Consider the following 21,541-nt stretch of genomic DNA (forward strand, 5'->3'; position numbering starts at 1 on the left):
TTGTTCAGAAATGTTACTAAATAAAATAGTCCCAGAACCCAGGGGAAGGAATGGGAAAGTTTTTTCATCCCAATTTTTGATTACTTCAATGGAAACTACATATAGTTACAAGTCGAAATTGCTGACTACCAACAATACTTGGGGGAATACAAAATGGTGGATAATGGAAAACGCTACAAAAAAATGATTTTTCATTCGGAGCTCCATATTTTTTAAACAATCAACAATACTAAACCAATTAAAGTAGAGTACATTAGCTAAAGTATGAGCCCTTATAGATCTATTTACGTACAATTGTTCCCGAGATACAGTTTTTGGAAAAGTAACATTTTTTTTTCTATATAACTAAAAATCAATATTTAATCAATTTATTTTGGCAAATATTATGGAAAAATCCATTTCTGGCTATGCCTATTAGCTCTCAATTGAGGAGTAGAAAAGCTTACATGATATTCAGCAAAATAAATTCTCAAAATGTTGATTTCTCGTTGTTTGAAAGAAACCTTTGGTTGTCTCAGGGGCTATAAACGTCCCGCCCTCCTTGAAAGCCTTACTTATTTGACTTTTTAAACAGACAATTATAGCGGGTAGGTCGGTCGATGTACGACAGGTCACAATCTCACAAGAGATCATAACAGAAAGAAAAGGCAATCCTTCCCCGTTGGACCCGCCCCACTAAGACCCACGGGAAGCGACGGTCCTATATTACCTTAAAAATATTAGCTCAAAACGGGAAGAGGAAACTTTAAGATAGTTAAATCGAGCAATATTTAAAAAGCGCCTGAAATTGAAAAATGGCACCAAAATTAAAGCTAGTAGAATGCACTGTAATGTATTTCATAAAGTTAATCTTTGTAGGAGTAGCAGTTCCCATGATATTTGCCAAAATTAATTCAAAAAATATTTTTTTTTTGCTATACGAAAAAAAATGTAATTTTTTAAAAACTGTATCTAGAGATCTGATCCGCAATTGAACGTAAAGATTAATATTAAAACAACAATTGTTCTACTTTAAATAATGTATATTTATATATATGCATATGTATTTAGTGCCCTTCTTTTGCCCTTTTATTATAAAGGGTTGGAATAAAAAATGAGGGTAAATTTCGGGTTTTTCTCAAATAGAATACATTGGATTCAACAAGATTTAATTTTAGTGCTAATTAGCAAATGTATGTCGAATAGTTTCTGAGATATAGTTTTTCATAAACTAAAAGTTTTTTTATTTCGAACAACGAGAATTCAATATTTTGCTAATTTATTTCAGCGAATGTCAAGTAAACTTCAATTGAGAGATAATAGACTGGGAATATTCGCCAAAATATATTAACAAGACTGATGAATTTTATTAATAGGGGAAAAAATGTTACTTTTAAAAACTGTGTCTCGGGATCTATTGAACTATTCTATAAGGGCATATATTTTGCACTATATATAATGATTCTGTTAAGTAATTTACTGTTGTAGATAGTTTTAAGGATATTGAGCTCCGAATGAAAAATGATGGTAAATTTTCAGTTTTTCTGAAATAAAATAAACTTTAGGAGGATTACCTTATCTTAAATACTTACAAATATACTTTTGAATTGCATTTACTGCACATTTTAGTTAAACATTGAATTTTTTTTTGTGACTTCTGGAACCATTTTTTATTCATCCTAATCATGGTTAGAAGAGCCATTGACTATATAGTATATGTATATAGTTTTCAATAAATTAATAAAAAATTACGGTGAAATAACTTCCAATTTGATTCTATTGGGCTCTTGATCTAAAAGTATGCTGCGCATAGTCCAGTGGAAGTTGTAAATTAATAAATTACGTAATAGACAAGTTTTACAAATTATAAATACATGAAAATGATATATTGAAATTAATACAGGCTTCAGCTTTCGGGATATGAGATTACCAATAATAATTACCAACGAAGCATGGCTAGTACGAGATGGCAGGCTTGGAATTCGTGACTGACTCGAATCACAGTTTCTCTACTTTCACGGCTCTATCCTTCACTTCTACGCACTCTAATACCAGACAGCCATTAAGGAATTTAATCTGCCCCCATCAGATAAAACCAGTATTATCTCTAACAAGATCAATCTCATTTGCATTGATTCGTTCTGGTATATTTTCGTAATAACCCGATATGTTCTCACGTTGTGATGTTCTGGAAATAAAAAAAAAGACGCTGGTGCAGTGTTGGTAAATTTTTGGGGTGCGAAAGTAAAAAAAAAAAAAATGTGACAGTTTATTATAAGATTACAATAATACATATTTTACCAGTGGGTATTAAATAATGAACCTAAGAGTTTTTAAAAAATGTGTAATAATATCGATATAACAAATCTATATGTTCTTCAGTGGGATAACTGGAAAAAGGAGTGTACTGGAGGAATTAAGCTGCGGTCAAAAGTGAAGCCAAAAAGGATGACTTTATTAACATCAGGTGCGTGGCAGAAAAGTAGGAGCCAACCGGACATTCATTTTAACCAAACTGAGCTCCAAGGGCGTGGTTAATTCCTCACTGTTTACTTTTGCTTTGAAGTAGAGTAGGGTATGCAATCCCCTGGCTGGATCGCGTAAATTACCTGAACTTCATGAACAACAGGAACATACCAGCAGACTAATAAAGGATGTAGGTTAACTCTTCAAGCCCAAAAATATGAGAAATCGGCTAAAAAAGAATCTGTAAGATCTTATTACCCGAATTAAGTCTGAATCAAATCAGAGAAGAGTTGCTATATGTGCTGTATTATTCTTATCATTAGTCTTATCTGTACTAATAAGTACAAAGGGTTAAGCCCAAAAAATATTGATGTCGAGTTACGTACATGGTCAGACTCAGAAATAATTCTTTGTTGGTTGGAGTGAAGGATTTAAGTTAAGGATCATGATAATATCCTCGTTAAAAGTGTATGAACGGATAAGAGTTTATTCAGAATTTTTTGAACTTTTCGTCTCCTGAAAAAAAAGGACTTAAATCCTATATAGTTATTAGTACAAATCTTAACATAGAATTCTTTAACAAGATATATTTATGAGATTTATAAATCCAATTAGCGTTAAACTAAATAGCAATTTGAACATCGATATATTAGACAAAATATACCAGATGAGTCATTTAGCATTATTTTATATATCCTAAATAAGTGATTTTTAATACATTATCAGTTTACAATAATACTATATATGAATACGAAATGAGGAGTTAGGATATTATTAAAATTTTGTCTCCATATCTCTTTTCCTTTTTTATTTTCCCATAAAACAGTGGACTTTGCACTGTATTAGTCAAACGTTATTGGAGGAGATTATGGATGTATTTTATAATCCTTAGAAAATATTTATGAAAGAGTTCTAGATTTATTTCCTTCCACTAAATTTGGCTCGCTTGAGCTTAATTTAGGTCTACATGATTATTTTCTTAATTTTTTGTTAAATTGTGGGCTACATTAAGTAAATTAGTCTCTCAGGTAAATCATAAAATCGACAAATAGTTTCCTATAATATTCGGCTGTTATAAACTAAAATAAATGAAATCTAGTTTTCTTTTTTTATATATTTAATAAATAAATTACTAAAGATCTAAATTGAATAATTACCCCCTAATGATGTTTAGTATTGTATATAAATTATATTTATTTTTGTTGAATCACATATTTTTTTTTATAATTGTTAGGACAATTTTTTTAAGATAACTATTGTGCTCAAATATAACTGTTTTAAATATTTATATTAAAATTATAAATACTAGGAGGGGGGTCTAACAATGGACAAACCACAATTTTACAAATTATGCAACTGTCAATAATTGTACAATTGTAATTTACATGTATTCAATAGTTGGAATTGTATTTTTATTTTTTCAATATAGTGCAGGCAGGAAAACAAAGAATTTTTAAGTTATTATCCCAGTATTTCAATTTGTACTTCAATTTAGTGCCCCTAGTAAAATGCATTCTTCATCAGCTAAACTCTATTTTTGACGAACCATTTTTATTACTCAACCTTATATATAAAATAAAATATTAAACGGTATAAAATCTTTTTTTATATAGTAGTGAGATTTGAAGTATGGAATAAGAAAAATGTATGAGGTTCGTGAATGAACATATTGACGATGTCTCCCACAATACATTCTATCTGCAAAGTACCTATAACTATTATATATTTTATATAATATATATTCTAACTGTATATTATAGATTTTACAATTACTCGAATATTTTTTATACAATTTTTTCTTAATTTTTTTTTTTAAGTAAAAGGAATGATTCTTACAGGATTTTATACAATGTAGTAATTGATACAATGAGTTGTAAGTAATATTGTTTTAATTTAATTAAGCACCCACAGGATGTGGAGGAAAATTTTCAAGAGTCAATAATTACAGTTTATTTTACTAACCCACTATTGAGTTCTTTTATTTATTTTATATGAGGAGAAAATGATCAGTTTAAAAACTTATTTTTTAGTACCAAAGTTTCTGTAAGAATTTCTAGCCTTCATCAGGGCTAAGAACAAAAAAGAAGATAACAACCAATGAATAAACCATCTTCTCTTCATGAACCCAACCATATTCTCCTCATATATATCCACGGCCAACTATCCTCTCATCTTTATTTATTTTAATATATTATACTGTTTATTGTTATTTTTCGCTATACGTCCTTCGGCTATAGCTGTCGTAACTATTCACTTATAACTATTCACATCAATTATAATAATTTTACTAAAAGCAATAAAACTCAGCCTACCGATGAGATTGCATAAGTATTATTAGCAGCGGCTGTTACCAAATCACTTTCTTCTGCTATTATAGACGTAATGTTAGATTTTTATTTCCCCCATAAAATATTGAATAGTGACATTTGCAAGTGATTGTGAAATTTCACTTCCTTCAGTTGAAGAATAATGTTCAATAATATTTCAACTTTCTATATCTCTTAGGATTAGAAAATTATTTTATTCATCTTTTATGTTTGTGAAGAATTTCTAATACATAATTAAAATCCTTTTCTAAATAATTGCACAACCTATGATTATGTGGAACAGATGTTTACTTTGTCTGCTATTAGGCCTCCCAATTCCGAATTTTTTTTTATACGTATTATACCTATATAATAAACACTGAACCGACGGGTAGACCGAAACGTAGATGGGAGGATTACGTTAAAACTGATTTAGTAGAATTGGGTTTAGAGGGGCATCACTGGAAGTATGTATGTAGAGAGTGATTGGTGGAATCGATGTTGAACCCTCGGGTTCACTTAATTACTATTATTATTACAGCTGCACATACAATGACGAAATATCCTAATTCCTAATAATCCTTATCCTAACATGTTTGTGATTTTTTTTAAAGGTAATATTAATGTTTCTTGAAATAATTTTCCTACTTAAAATCAAGGTACGATTAGCCACAGATATAGGATTTTTTAGTTAAACTAACACTTTATAAAAGATTCAGGTTGGTTCCTTACTGCATATAGTGTAAACAATTTAAAATTCCTCTTGAAGGATAGAAACAAATTAATTGCCTGAAGGTTAAAGTTAAAATAAAATAAAGAACCTATCGGTAAACAACCAATTATAGGATAGATTTATGAATTATTAAAAGGTTCTATTACACAATGCATTCAGGGTTGCGGTTTTTATTCACCTTTTTCTCAACATTATAACAAATAAAATAATAAAATAGACAAAATGATAATTAAATAATTGGAATTGGTTTGTTAAGTACAGAAATGTTGTTAAGGAAATACGGTTACGGTCGCTGTTTGGTAGTGAAGTAGTGCCGAGTAAACGGGGTTTGACAAGACAGTAGTTTCGATATAAGTATCATTAACTATTCCGCTATACCTAATGCAAAAATACTGTCACGACAATAAATGTACAAGAGACGACAACTCTCGTATATATTAAACTATGGTAGTAGTTAAGAAGGTTGTCAACTATTTCCGTGTAATGTTTATCTCCACTATACATATATAAATGTAGTTATTTTAAAAATAATCATTCTGAGTTTTTGTGAAATAATATATTTCAAAAACAAGAACTAGTAATATCAATTGTAATATGAACATATTAGAAATAACTTTTTCAGAAATATATTGCTCTATTTCAAAGGATGGTTATTTGATAGAGATTATTTAATCAGATAAATAATCATTATTTCGGATATAAATTATTTCATTAAATAAAGCTTTTATTTATGTATTTTAAAAATATATATTTTGAAAAATATATTATTTGGACAGTGCTTAGTCTAATTTATAGATGAACATGAAGCGTCTTGTGAGTTGTGACGTCATACTGGTCTCAGTTATCAAATAAGGCGCTTTTATCAGTTGGCTAAACCTATTAAACCTATTGAATAAACATTAAATGATCTGTTATTTAGCGATATATGAGAGTGCTTGTATCTTTGTGTTAGGGATTGTCCAATAATAATACAATAAAATACATTAGGTACTTGTAAATTATAGTATCGTGACTTTAGAGTGATAATTTATCTGATAGCAAAACGTATTTGCTTTGTTATAGTTTGTTAAACTTGGAATTGTAGGTAAATTTGTCCTTTAAAGTCTATTGTTTACGACTGTAAAGTCCTAAAAAAAGGTTTTCGGAGGGATTTGCCGAGAGACCAATAAATGCTTTTTGGAATTGGTTAAGGACAGATCAGAATCCACATGGAGGAATCAAAAGAAGAATACATCCGAGCAGTTTAGTTGTATTAGATTCATGGAAAGGATACATGAATCCATACAGGATGTGCTACAAACATAAATATCACTTTGTTGATCCAAAGAAATTACCGAATACGTAAAAAATTGAAGGTTATGGGGATCAGCTAAAAGAGGAAATAAAACAAGAAGAGGAATAAATCGAGATTTCCAAGCATCTTAGTCAGCAGAATTCATGAACCGCACTCAACTTCAAGAAAAAGATACACTTCTCAAATTTCAGTAGATATAAAAGATTTTTGGGTAGAAATAAATAAAAATTAGTTTTCTTTACATATTTATTATTTTATTTTAAATAATTTAATTTATTAGAAGTGATTATACTATAATTAACAAGTACCTTTAATTATTATAGATGTGTTAATATATTTTCTTAAAATGGCGCCCAATTAATTTATCCAATATTCAAATCTCTCGGATAAAATGTTTCAGAGAATATTTAAATAACGTAGACAGGGGAAAGAACAACAATACACTAAGAAATATAATAAAAAAGGGAAATAAAGCAATAAAATAGAGAGAAGGCAGAATAACAGGGACGCACAAAGAGGCGAGCTCCAGGGGAAGGCGTAATTCAGGTGACTACGTTAAAAAGTTGGGAGATGGTTTTGTTAAACTCTCCCCTACAGGGCCAACTCCCCAACAATATTACTTTATTCTTTCTATTTCCCTAACTTTTTTTTTACTTATATCCCTTTTTTTTCCTTTTTAATTTTTCTCTTCTTGTCAGAACTTTATTATAGAAAAAAAGTCTTCTCAAAGAATTGATTGGAATGTTAAAAAGGTTTTCATGACTTGTAGCAATCTAGTCTTTCTATAATATTATAACAATTTATAATATAACAAAATGCCTATCAAAGAATATATTATTAATAGAACAATAAGTTATTTGTTTTATTATACACATATACTGTTTTATGTGGTTTTAATAGTAATGTTAAAAAGTTAAAGTTTATAAATTATTTTTTCATTTATCCTGAATTATTACTGAATTTAAAATAGCCTTCAATGCAGAACATTTTTTTTTTTTAATTTTACTTAAATATAAAAATTGAAGATTAAGTAATTGTACGACGTTGGTTCGGGTAAGAAAAGTGCAAAAATAAAAAGCTGAAAAAAACATTACTAATCAACGTTTCGCCCAACTTCACAGAGATATGGAAGTTTTCAGATAACACATCTTTTAGGATACAGACTAATGAATATTTTTTTTATATCTTTCTTGACAGACACTCATTTTCGGTTCTCAAAATATACATATTTTTTTAAAATTTCTGCTTGAATATAAAGATTCCCTCGGTAGGGAGGAAGGAATATGATATTTTTTACTTCTATTTCATTGATCAGATTATAAATGCATTAAAATATAAATATTTTTTATAAAAAATATTTATAATTCAGAATATATCTGTTTAGATTTACACTAAAAGAAATAAACTTATTTGTTTTATTTAATATATAATTTAAATAAAATAAGTAAAAAAAAAACAGTAAAATTTGTTATTTTTATGCAAAATGTTTGGCTTAAAAAAATTCTAATTAGGGCAACAATCAAATCTCCCATACATTATTTCTCCTGTAAATCTAAATAGCTTTCTGGGATATTAATTTTTCAAGATAAATTAATAAATGTGAGAAGTATTAAAATCTTAAATGGCTCAAATTGTTTTTCAATTTATTTTTAAATCATTTTATAAATTATATAACCCTCATACATTAAGTTGCTAAATGGGAATATTTTGGTAAAATATATCTCATTATTTATAAATAAAAAAAAGTTCCTCTAGCTTATAAATTGTAAGCAATATTGCTTGTTTTTAATTAAAATAGTGAAGGTGGAAATTATTAACGCATTAACTAAAAGATTCATTGTTAGGATTAATGTATTTTTTAAAAAAATTTTGTGAACATTATTTGATATAAGAATAAGAGAGCTATATAAGTTCTTATCATAAAATGTAGTATGTATTACAGGGCTTATAATATGCTCTTACCACAGTGAACCACTAAAATTAGGGTAGGAAGATAAATCGTCAGCATTGTCAGAGTCATACCTGAAAAAAGAAAGGTTCGATTAAAACAACATTAAAGAGAGCAGTATATTATAAATCTAATTTTATTTTGACAGGCGTTATGTTTTCGTAGCGATATTTTCGAAACCGTTTCGAAAAGTGCTTACGAAATAAGATTTGATGCCAGTGTTGAAACCTAGTGTGAAGGTTACAGAATGTTGGGGAGTGAATGTTTTGGAATAGCATTGTAAACATGTTGATGTATTGGTCGAATAGGTCAGGCCTTAGTTACGATTATTTTTTAGATATTCCGTAGTGGAAGTAGCAACGTTTTGTTTTTTATTTGTATAAGTTCAGGTGTATTTATTTATCTATTTATTTTTTAATAAATCTTTTATTTCAGCTAATATCTGAAATTACTTAATACGATTTTTTTTTTTCGTGAGCAATTTGTAGGGAGTGCAAAAATATCTAGTAAAAGTACGGAGACCATTTCTCACTTGTATAGTGGAATATCGCTTGTTCGAACCGCGCTTATCCGGACCATTCAGTAATCCGAACCACCAACTTAAAAAAAATTGAAGATTTGAGTTTATATATGCAGTACATATATAAATAAAAACGTATTTACACACCTTACGCGCTAAGGCTTAAATAATCTATTTAAAAACACCAATTCTTTTTATTTGAAATAAAATACAAGTTATGTAAAATGCTTGGATCCCAATTTAGGTAAAATAACTACAGACTAAATTATAGATTGGGTCATAGGAAATAAATGGAAACTTCATACAATAATTTCCAGTGCCTTGGAGTTGAACCATGTTAACAGATGCATCCAATATATAGAAGAGAATGTAGTGCATAATTTTTTTAATTACGCACCTTTGGAAAAAAATAGATTTGAGAAAACATATTAACTGTAGTTTCTGTTAGAGTTTATTGCTGGTGCATATGCGGGCAGAGTTCTTGAAAAAGACGATTTATAGTTTCAAACAAAAGAAAATGTCAGATTATTTTCCAAAAAAAAAAAATTCTGAAGAATTATTATTTATTGTAAAAATATTTTTATGTAAATACATTATAATTACATACATAAATTATAATTTTTCTTCTTTAACTGATTTGTTGTTTATGTGTAATTAGTTCGGATTAGCGAGAGGCCACTGTACTACTTTTCTATCGGTACGGCTTGGAGAGAAGCGCTGGAATCCCTGAGTCCTGTCTTGTCATCCACATGTGGGTGATTGATCTTAGTTGAGGGTTCCTTGGTAATAAAATGCAAATATTATTTATAAGTGTTCTTTTATTTATTTATTGATATTTACAACTGTATAAAAAAATACAACCAGTAAATTTGATCATAATGACATAATGATATGATACAGGATGTAGAGAAACTACCCAGTAGTAGAACTCTAAAAACAGTTTACAATATAAGGTCACGAGGCCATCTTCTTTATAAGTGTTCTTGATGATTTTTTTGTTTTTTATTTAATTGATTTCTTTACCTGAGTTGTTTTATTATTTTGTTATTATTTATCTAATTATGTTTATTTGAGATGTGTAAGTGGCAAATTGTATTATTTTAATAAAGTTAAAAAAAAAAAATAATAAAATATGCTATTTATATGGCTCTGTCTATTACGCTTATCAACGCATAAACCTTTTTTTAAATTGAAAAATATTTAAAACAATTTGTGATATGTTTCGCATTGTTAGTATTAATAAAACAATAATAAATATGCACAATGAAAAAAGTAGATATTTACTCAGGAGGGATATTTTTCCATTTGAAAAAAAAATGTTTTTCACAAAATTATTTGTGGTTATTAAATTTTCATACTCTTCAAAAACGTTTGTAACAGACCTGCAAAAATAACGGTTGTTTCATATAGTTCATGAATATAACTGTCTGGACCTTAGCAGAGAGTACCAAAAGCAAATAGGTATAATTCTGAAGACCAGAGACAGTCCAACGTCTGCAAGACTGACAGGCAAGTACTGACAGATTGACTGGACTGACCTCGAAGAAAATTAAACCTTTTCATATGGCCATCAAAGAAAATCACACCTGACGTCTCAATGAATATGAATTCCGGGCCCGTGGCAGTAATGTTAATCAGAAACATATTCCGAGGGTCGGCAGCAAAAAAGGAATATGCACGGTAAGAAAGGAGGGGAAACAATCATAAATAAATAATGATACCAGTTGAATAAAAGATTGTTTCTATTAATTCTGGTAACTTTTCTTCTTCTTTTTTTTTTTTTAAGGATCGGTAGAAATGGTCGATTTGTTTCAGGAGTATTTTACATCGTGTGGCAGAGGTATTTTTCGGACGAATAGAGTGGGTGTCACATTTCATTCAAGCTGCTAATAATACATTGTGTGAATAACCATTTATTAACACGCCCACATTGCTAAAAATTGAAATTGTTAAGTCAAGGATGGCATTTGGTCATCAACTTACACTAATAATAATGAATAATTTTATTATTGTTGTTTATTTTTTTTTGAGAAATTCATTATTGAATTTTTGAACTGTCACTCAGAATGATTAAGGAATAAAATTTCCTTAGGGCCAAATTTTTTTAATTTTTTTATTTATCTTTATTTTTAATGGAATTTACAACTGTACTTAATTATACATTTAGTAAATTTGATGAATGTTATTATAGAGTGATAAAGGCGTGTAGAGAAACTACCAATTGGTAGCACTCTAATGAAGTTTTTTACATTAGCAGGTCTCTCGTGGCCATCTTCTTTTCAGGCACCTCGGAGGATTGTCAGGAATAGAAGAGGAAGCAAGGTTAGAAACTTGGTAGGGAGTTTATAATGAAAGGAATGATATATGGTTCGGGCTAGATCGGTTACATATAGAACATCAAGGCCTTTATGTATAATTTTATTTGTGACAAAGTAAGGAGCATAGAGGATTTCACGAAGATTTTGGATTTTAAGGATTGGATACGAGAGGAGTTCGAAGGTTTAGTGGAGCCACAGAGCTCCGCAGAACTCCGTATGTCCAGATTTGCCTTATTACAGACATTTAGATTAGTCTTCTGTAATGAATTGAAAGTTTAGACCGTTTGTCGAGTACGTGCTGTAATAGTCGAAATATACGTGCTGTTTCCTGTCTTTTCAGTCTTGTGTGAGGATTCCAAGTTGGTCGTTTGTCCAGATGTAGTCCAAGGTAGCGAATCTGTTCGACAGGGATAAGAGCAACATTCTTAAAGGATACTGTAGTGCAGTCGGTAAGTTTACGACGAAGGATAAATACCATTTGATGGAATTAATCTTCCAATTACGGTACCATCCTTCATGGGCTGTGATATAGGATTGGAGAATTCGGGATGCAATTAAAGGGTTATTAGGGCCACATTAAAACCACATTGTACCTGTAATCCATTGTAGGAGAAGAGCTAAAATTTTGGTGCTATTTTAAGTTCTTGAGCAATTTTTCTTTTTTTTGGAAGGGGGTTTCGTGGTAGATTTTTTTTCGGGCTAACATATAAGAACAATGTTTTGCCGCCTATCGTCATTACATTTGGAATAAACCTTTTTTTTCTTAAAAATCTTTTTTATGGAAAAAATCTTTTTTTTTTGTATGTTAAAAATTCATGTATAAGTAATGCCCTTCACTACTGGTGCATTCACTCATCCTTGTAGCACAAACCATATAAATAAAAAATCAAGGAAAATATTTAGGAATAAAATTGTCTAATTGTATAAAACATAATTTTACACTACATAGCAAAATATATTGAATATATATTTGACATATCAATAAGAAGGTTAAAAAAAAAAGTACATAGGCATAATTATATGACTAAAGTAATGCCTAATATAGAGTAGGTTTGGTTTGTGCTACAGGGATGAGTGATTGCACAAGTACTGAAGGAAATTATTTAGATTTTTAATTGTAAACATATAAAAAATAAAGAAAAAAATTGTTTATAATATTAAATTAATTGTTACAATTTTAGGATACATAGAACACGAGTATGGGGTAAATCTCGAAACCTTGTACAAATATAGAATAATAATATGTTCTAATTGGAACATGTTTGGAATATGTTTTTTTCACCTCAGCATATTTAAAAAATATACAAAATGTAAAACGAATAAAATTAAATATATTTTTTTCTCTGTCCCTAGTTTACATCAGCCAGAAACCACTAGTTTAATGTTTTTCCTTCAAATATAATAAAAAAAGTCTCAGTAAAATCGAAGTTAACTAGTCGTCCCCTTGTTAGTTAAAAAACAAAAATTTTAAATCATTCACTATGCTTTCCTAATGTATTACGTAAAAAAGAAAAATTAAAAATATTAAATACGGCTTTAAAAGCTTTCAAGTTGCAAAATTCCAAACTGGTCTCAATATGTTATTAATTAATAATAACATTAACAAATACAGGATCGTATCATATATTGAATGTATAATTATCAATCTTCTTTTTTTTTATCAAGCTTGCTGTGTCAGTGCTCTGAAAAATGACCTTTTCCTCTGACATGTCATAATTCATCATTTGTGTAAGTCCTGTAGAGATGTGAGTCAGCTGTTCGTCATGAGACTAACGGTCTAGCTAAGAAACATCGGTCAGTCAGTGGACATGACATTGCTCTTCTGCTATGTACACAACTTATTTGGTTCATTACTTCATGTTCATATTCTTAACAGAACGTTTTTTATCAGCAAAAATAAGATCATTTGTAATTTATTTTTAAAAAACAAACAATCAAGACCCTATTTTTAAAGTAAAAATATAGTCCTATAACCAAAACAAAAATGGAGTTTTGTCACTGGTAATCAATCTTGTAAAAAAACATTATATTGATCCGGTTTACATTAAGAAAGATCGCGATATGTCGAAATTTATGTGATAAAAAAGGAAATAAACAATAAAAAAAGGCGGGGAAAAAATGTAAATGATGAATAATTGAATTACTATGGTAATTTATCTCGATCAACGCCTTACCTAGAACCACCATATCAACATCAAACCAACTCAAACCTATACAAGGTTAGCAATGCTATATCTTCCTATCCTAAACAAAAAATCCAAATTAAAACCAGAAACAGCTATTCTTATTTTTAAAACAATTGTCAGGCCACTGTTGGTGTATGGTTGTGAAGTCTCGAGAGCGACATCCTTTTCCAAAAGGAAAATATTACAATCTTTTCAAAATAAAGTCGTTAGAATTGCAGTGGATGCTCCTTGGTTTGTAGGAAACAGCCAATTGCATCGGGAATTACAAATAGAGGCAATAGAGGATTACATCAAAAAAAGGTTCATGAAGTTCCACCCCCCAGTTACCTACAGTTAAAGGAGCAGTGACCTATAACATGATACATATATGTATCAGTTCTGTTATTGTCACTCTAAAATTTTATTTAATCTCAATTTCCTATTTTTTTTTTCTTAAATTCACTTTCATTCTTTTTTCTCCGTTAGAAGTCAATTATTTATTTTCTTAAATAAATAAATGCCATTGTTTTTGTTATTAACTTTATTTTTATGTTTTATTACGAATTATTATTTTAATCTATTTATTTTATCTTAATTTTTTTTGTCTTTGTTATGAGGCTATACCGCCCTCCATAATCAGTTATTAAAAAAAAATTACCTCTTACATTAACCATGTATGTACTACCAGACCGATCTGGTATTAAATAAAAGAATGAAAAAAAAATTAACACAATAAAATATGTAATTAATGCTTATAAAGTATGAAAACAATTGAAATCAATATATTAAAATGTGTGGAAGAAAACGATATATTTGACACAATGGGCAAGAAAGAAAAAGAAATATGTTCCCATGGATAAAAGATAAACAGTAATATAGATGCATAAAAAAAAAAAATTAGCTAAAATCAATATAGAATGACCGGAAAAGTAAATAAGGAAGGAACAAGAGAACAGAGATATGTGAGAATAGAAAAAAATAAGAAGAATTTTAAAAAGATATAGACACCTATAGTAAGACGGAGATGTCGGCTAATGTGACTACGTTAAACCAAGCGGAAATAGTTACCGGCATGTATAACTAAATATGAAAGACTGTTAATAACCTAAAGTTTATACAGTAAAATGATAAGTTTTGTTCGTTTGTCTTTGCAGACCGCACCCCAGACCATCTCCTCATATTAATATATGGTCAAATTTTAACCTCTCATCTTTTTTTAATTTGAATAATTTTTCTTTTTTTTTAATATTACTTATTATTAATATATGTTTTACAGTAGCTATTGAAAGAGAAATTATTTCTTTTACTAAAAAATAAATCTTCTAAAAGTATTGTATGCCTTAGAAAAGGAATGACGATTATTAATGATGTGAGTAGAAAATGTTGTGGCCCGATAAAACAGGCGATAAAACAGGCACTATCAATCCCGGGCCACCAATAGGATCATTAATTCGGCTAAGCTGGCTGCTATTGGTCCATTCAGCTCCAAATTAGCACCAATCACAGAGTCTTTTATCTCTTACGGCACGCTTTTGTCCCTCCTTTTAAATTGTGGCTACTTAATAGGTAGCGTTATAACTCATTGGTGCTTATAAATGGTTTGCAATTGAATTTTATTTTCATTAAATAAATATATATTTATAGATAATAAAATTAAGGCTTCCATATTCATTCTTATTATAGAAATATATTACAACTCTACTTCTTCAAAATGCCAGTACTTCCCCATTAACGCAAGGTTGAGTTCATAGATTACCCTAATATATAAAGTTTTTAAGCTCATCTATTTATTTTAAAAAAAAAGTTTGTAATCTTGTTTTCTTCTATTTATTGGAAATTTTAGAATCAACTTACAGGCAATAAGAAATAATTATGAATCGACATATTCATAACTCAAAATAAAACAACTCAAAGTTAAATATTAGGGGTATTCATGATCTATGTTAAAGCGTGTTAAATGGAAAAACTCGTGTTAAATCGAAAAAAATGGCCTTTTTTTGCCGTGGTAAAACGAAATAACATTTAACATGGCTGGGAGTCTGTTACTTGGTCAGTTAAATCGAGAATGACGTCACACAATATACCAGTTGAGATCGCCGCCATATTAGTTGTGACTTTCAATACAGTTGTCAATTAGCTCATCTTCATTCTCTTCTTCACAAGTTTGAAGATCAATAAGACACTCATAAGCTAAACTTTCACACAAATTCCACTTTTCACTCACTCTAGGCATGTGTTAATTAATTACTTAAATCAAAACTGAAGTAAACAATAACATGAGGGTCTGCAAGGAAGGTTATAAACATAAAGGCTTATACAACAAGTTGCTGAGAAAATCCGCTAGGGACTCTTATGCATTTAACGTTTAACATGACTTCAAATAGGACTGCTCACAATCCTATAGTTATAACATTTAACAAGGTAAAACATATAACATTTAACACAACATCATGAATACCCCTATAATAATAAATTATTTCAATTTCTTGAGACAAGGTAATTATTTATTAAATAAATCAAAACTTGTATCCTTTTTTGTCCCAACACTTTTTATTGCAACAGTCCAACGTTTCGGCCATTTTAGCCATCCTCAAGGACATCTTCAATTATAAATTCTTCCCCATATTAAATTTAGAATTACTTTTGCAGGCTATTCTGCCCAGGTCATTCATTAATTATAAGTTAAAACCTATTTTTTTATTTAAAATCATAAATATCTAATTTCTCTTATTTTAAAATTATCCGCCAAAATCACTACCATATACACAAACCAATTGGTGATTGGGAGGTTATAATTTAGCCGTGAGTCAATCGTGTGGGTTCTGGGGACCTCCTGAGGTACACCCAGTCTTATAAAGCGTGTTCTTGAACAAATTACTATTCTTTGTGTAATCGTTGTTCTAAAAGCAGTGCTTCCTTTCAAGGTACTAAACGCATGGATCGTAGGGGTTCACATTATTACCATTATAATTGTATTAATAAAGATTATCCTCAAAAATTAACAACACCATGACAATTATAAAAAAATCTCTCTCCCCAGATGAAGAAGCCAATGCCCAACTTAATATGAACTGTAGAAAAACCATTGTGCGTGACCAGGCGGCATAATATAGCTTTTTAAATTTTATTTTCGAAGAGACGGTGAGGGGAGTGAAACAAGTTTTTAGTATACATGAAATTTGTACTTTTATATTGTAGCCGGTTCTGGAAGAGAGGGGGGGGGGAGAAAAAAGTCGGTTATTTGAAATTGTAATACTAGGAGGCTTTTAGTATGTAGAGTTGTGAGGATTCCATAATTCATGGACCAACTTCTACTGGAAGGGGGGGAGGGGATTGTATGGAAAGTCCCCCCCCCCCTTAGTTGGCTGAATTTGCATGGCTGTATTCTATTATTACAGCCACCGCCTTTTGTATCTATAGTGGAAATAATTTTATTTCTAAAGCTACACGCCCTTTTGAATGCCGGAATCGTCTGCGCTTCAGCAGGTGTCTTTTTTTATAGCCATTGCCGAAGCTGAAAGGTTTAGGATCATCTCTTTGAGGCTTTCAGGGGGCAGTAGAGGTGTCTTGTAGGATGTATCAGAAATCATAATATGAGGTAATGTCGTATTTCGTAGGTTGTACCCAATTTATCAGATTTGCGTTGGTTAAATTTACATCCATTAAATAATAATTAACCACAAGAAACTCCACTTTGGAAATTTATTGATGTATGAGAGTAAAAACACTAAAAAATATGACTGTTCTGATATTATTGGAACGCCATTATTTCTATTTGTTAATTATATACTAATTCTCTATTAGCACTTAAATAAAAGCTAGTTTAATGAGCTATAAAGTAGTTTATGAATTTTATTTCGTAGGGATATATAAGATATAAAAAAGTAAATTAGGGTTGGATAAAACTTATGCAGAAATAGGTGAAAAGAAAATTATATACTAATAAAACAAAAGGAGAAATAAGAGATAAATAGAAGACGCAATAACACGCAAAAACAGAAAAGTAGGTTTGAGAAAACAAAATTTAACAAACTAAAAGATAAAATTAGAAATAAAATTTAGAATTATTTGAATTTAGAATTTAGAATTAATTAGAATTTAATCTCAAATTATTTCTTTATTCTCTTTGTTTTAGTGTGCTAATTTTTGTTTTCTCATATCTACTTTTCTTTTGCGTCTCCTACACATTTTAACCTTATAGTTTGCGTAATTTTTTGTACTTTTTTCATTGTTTATTTTACTTTCTCTTTTCTTTTATTTGTATATAATTTTCTTTTCACTTATTTTTAGATAATTTTAACCCTACTCTAATTTACTTTTTTGGATCCTATTATCTTACTATGTCAAAATGTTTTTAGTTCTTTTTGCATCTTTTTATCCGTGATGAAGCTCTACAAAGTTAAACGAAACATCGGAAAATAAATAGTTGTTAACCAAATTTTTTTTTTAATTTTTACTACAACCCTTATCATCTTCTTCATAATTTTAAACTATACGGTCGATTTCATATATATACTATTAACATTAATTTGCCAGGCTCACATCAATCACAGAAAAACGTTGTAGGCTATTCTGCCTATACATAATATAATATGATTAAATATTTTTCTACTATTTTAATTAATATAAAATCTTCAATTGCCAAACCTCTTAAGCATTTTCTCTGCCCTTTCTCAGCTTATAACATTTAAAAAAGGAGTTAATAATAAAATTTAATTTGTTGTTATTAGATAAACTAATGACACATGGCATCCGCCCACATAATCACCTTGTTCGAAATACAATATGTTTTCAGTTTTAATTCAGAAGTAAAAGATATACGGAGAAATAATTTATTGTCTATAAAATTTTTGTTCTTTTATTATTATTTTTTCTTCATTTATAATTAATAACTATTACTTTTTAATTTTAGATAATGTAGTAAACTAATATGTTTTCTATATTTACTTTATTTGTTTCATTTTATTTTAGTACCTAAATAATTAAATAGTTTAGGTCCTCAAACAATTTTGTTATGTATTTTTTTTTTTTTTTTATTATAAAAATTTAACGAAACGCTAAATTAGTCATTTCTGAGTTCTTTTTTACATCGATATTTATGTCCTTTTCTGAATACAAGCGAATTAGTATTAGCGAGATACTTGTAATGATCTGAGTTATTGAAACAAATAATTCAAATAATTGTAGGAAGATAGTCCGGGTGGAGGTCAATCAATAAGAACACAAAATAGGGGATAAAAGTATTTAATGTTAACCAACATTTTGGCGGTCTTAATCCTTGTTGCAGCCCTGACGAAGGACTGCAATGTGGGGAGAAACGTTAGTTAACATTAAATAGATTTTTCTAACTTTATTGACCGCCACCCGGAGTATCTTCCTACAATCTAATGCATACGGTGAACTATCTTCTTCCGACTTTAAATAATCATTTTTATTTTTAGTAAGTTTTATTATATTCTATTTTTTTTTAAACTGTAGTCAGATAAGTAGTCTGAGGGAAATATGATTTACAAATGTCTTTCATAAAGCAAATCAATGCAAATGATTGTTCCATACCAGAAATAAATTCAGCTCACTTTCTAAAGAATATTCTTAAACAGTTTCTGAGTTTGTTATGGATTCTTCAGTGCTTGGGAATGTTCTCGATTCTATGCTTATCAAGAAGGTAATGGAGTCCCCGTTCAACCTTTTTTCAGTTCCGTTAAGTTGGGAGTATTTAATAAGAGTTTCGTGTCCTCAAAGAAGCCTTTTCGGTCTCCTAATCTAAATTCACTAAGCTCCGTTTATATGTATCAGTAACAAGAGAGGACTGAAATCTCCTCTTGAAGAACACCCGAAGATGTGCACCGCAACCTACAAATATTTAGAAACAACGATGAACTATACGATTTTATATATTAAGGTATTACTGTAAAGTACGAAAGTGTGAATATATTAAACGTTAATAATTTTAATTTGATATTAAATGATTTTCACCATGTTAAATAAAGTAGAAGAATTTAACTCTTAACTTATTGTGTCGGATCAAATTTATGTCAAATAAAATAAAATACAGCTTATTTAAATGGTTTAAAATATATACTATAAACTAATAATAAATAAAAAAAAGTAATCAATGTAAACTGAGCGAATTATTGGATTTAATTATTTTGTTATGTATAAAAAATAAAATAAACAAATACATATTAATTAATTTCTGAAGGTTTGTATCATATAAACAATGTAATGTTTACACAATTCTTACTCATGGAAACAAAAAAAACGTATAAAGATAAATTTCTAAAATGATTGAAATTTCCGAAATATTATTAGAGAGGAAATGAACAAATTAATAATAATTCTGACTAATCAAAAAAAAAATGATGAATGGTATTATGTTTATTTATATTTCAAAATAATTTAACTAGCTTATAAATATATATATAGACCGAAGACCGAAGCCCAAGCTGCTGTTCTTATTATTATTATTCACACTACTTTATTTTATTTATTATTATTATTTGTTTTCCTCTCTTCGACTTCTTTTTTTTTTTTTGAAATTAACTTGTTGTTTTATTTACCATAAAAAGGCAACTGTTTATTTTGCTATGTCTACGAATGTCGTTATTTTTTGTTATTAATTTTGTTGTTCTCTTTTATTAAGAAGCATTATTTTTATCTATTTATTTTATCTTAATTACAACGCTGTACCTAGTTAGAGGTGTCTTTTGTACTAGACTATACCCCCCATAATCAATTATAAAAAAAAAAATGTAACTGTTATATCAACCTTGTAAGGGGCACCAGGCCGATCTGGTATTAAATAAATAAATTTTAAAAAAACTTTTTTTGTACAGGGGTTTCCTTATAAACAAATATATAAAAAATAAAATTCAATATTTGGCACCGTAAATTATTGATTACCGGAAAAGAAAAATAGTGTATACACGATTATGGATTCACGAGGATAAGATGTATATTGTTAAGAAGAAAACAAAAAGGAAAAGACAAGAATAAACAAATTTCTTCATTCGTTTATTTTATACAATATATTAGTATGCAGTATGTTATAGGAACCCAATATATTATGGCAGTAAGTTTATTGTTTATTAAAGAATTTCTCACTCTCTCTCTTTCTTTTAATTTTTTAGGATATTAGTAATTTCAAAAGAAATTGTACAATAACACCTTTTGATTTCTGAACAAAACAAAGTTTATCCAGCAAGGATCTAAGGCTCAACAAAGTGGAATAAACAATTTATGCCTAATCAGACTTGGTACTCTTCTTAAAAGAGGAAAATAAATAAATAAGGTGGAGTCGCATTAGAAATGTGTTTAGTTTAAATTAGAAAAGTTATAACTTAATTTGGGAGCATGTTTCGTAAAAGCGGAGTAACTAACTGGAGCGAGTGTGCTTTAGAAGGAGTAAGGAGGAGGGCAATAAATACAGAACTAATATAAGTTTGGATCATTAGAGTTCGCCAAGATCCACAATTGCCTCGGAGGAAAACTTTGTCCATTCTTAACAGAATTTATGTGATCGAGATAAACATTTCTGGTGAGGGGGGCTGATTTACAATTAATTATAAATGTGTCTCATAGTTCTGTTTTATGGCCTAGTTTATTGCGACTCGGATCTTATTTAATTTTATTGTCAATTCCTTTTCTCCGGATCACATGCCAATGCCTCGTAAATAATGGAAATGCCAAGAGTATCGATTCTAGTTGTCCCGACTCCACGTCTCCTCTGTTTGTTCTTTATGGTAAACACTGAACATCCTTACGTCATTGATACATTTTTTACATATATATCCATAAATAAATACAGATATA

General features: G+C 29.1%; 1 protein-coding gene across 3 annotated transcripts in view; it reads right to left on the reverse strand.

The window, feature by feature from the left end:
- Positions 1-21,541, reverse strand: part of LOC106678342 (TOX high mobility group box family member 3) — a 387,189-nt gene that overhangs the window by 169,388 nt on the left and 196,260 nt on the right. Inside the window, exon 1 of one of the 3 annotated variants that reach the window (XM_014416798.3) lies at positions 8,741-8,774. The exons of the other annotated variants lie outside the window; for them this stretch is intronic. The gene's annotated coding sequence lies outside the window, so the exon portion shown is untranslated. Of the gene's footprint in view, positions 1-8,740; positions 8,775-21,541 lie in introns of those variants that run through there. 3 annotated transcript variants of the gene reach the window in all.

Source organism: Halyomorpha halys, unplaced genomic scaffold, assembly GCF_000696795.3.
Source record: "Halyomorpha halys isolate HHAL.00 unplaced genomic scaffold, Hhal_1.1 Scaffold134.1, whole genome shotgun sequence".
Taxonomy (NCBI): Eukaryota; Metazoa; Arthropoda; class Insecta; order Hemiptera; family Pentatomidae; genus Halyomorpha; species Halyomorpha halys.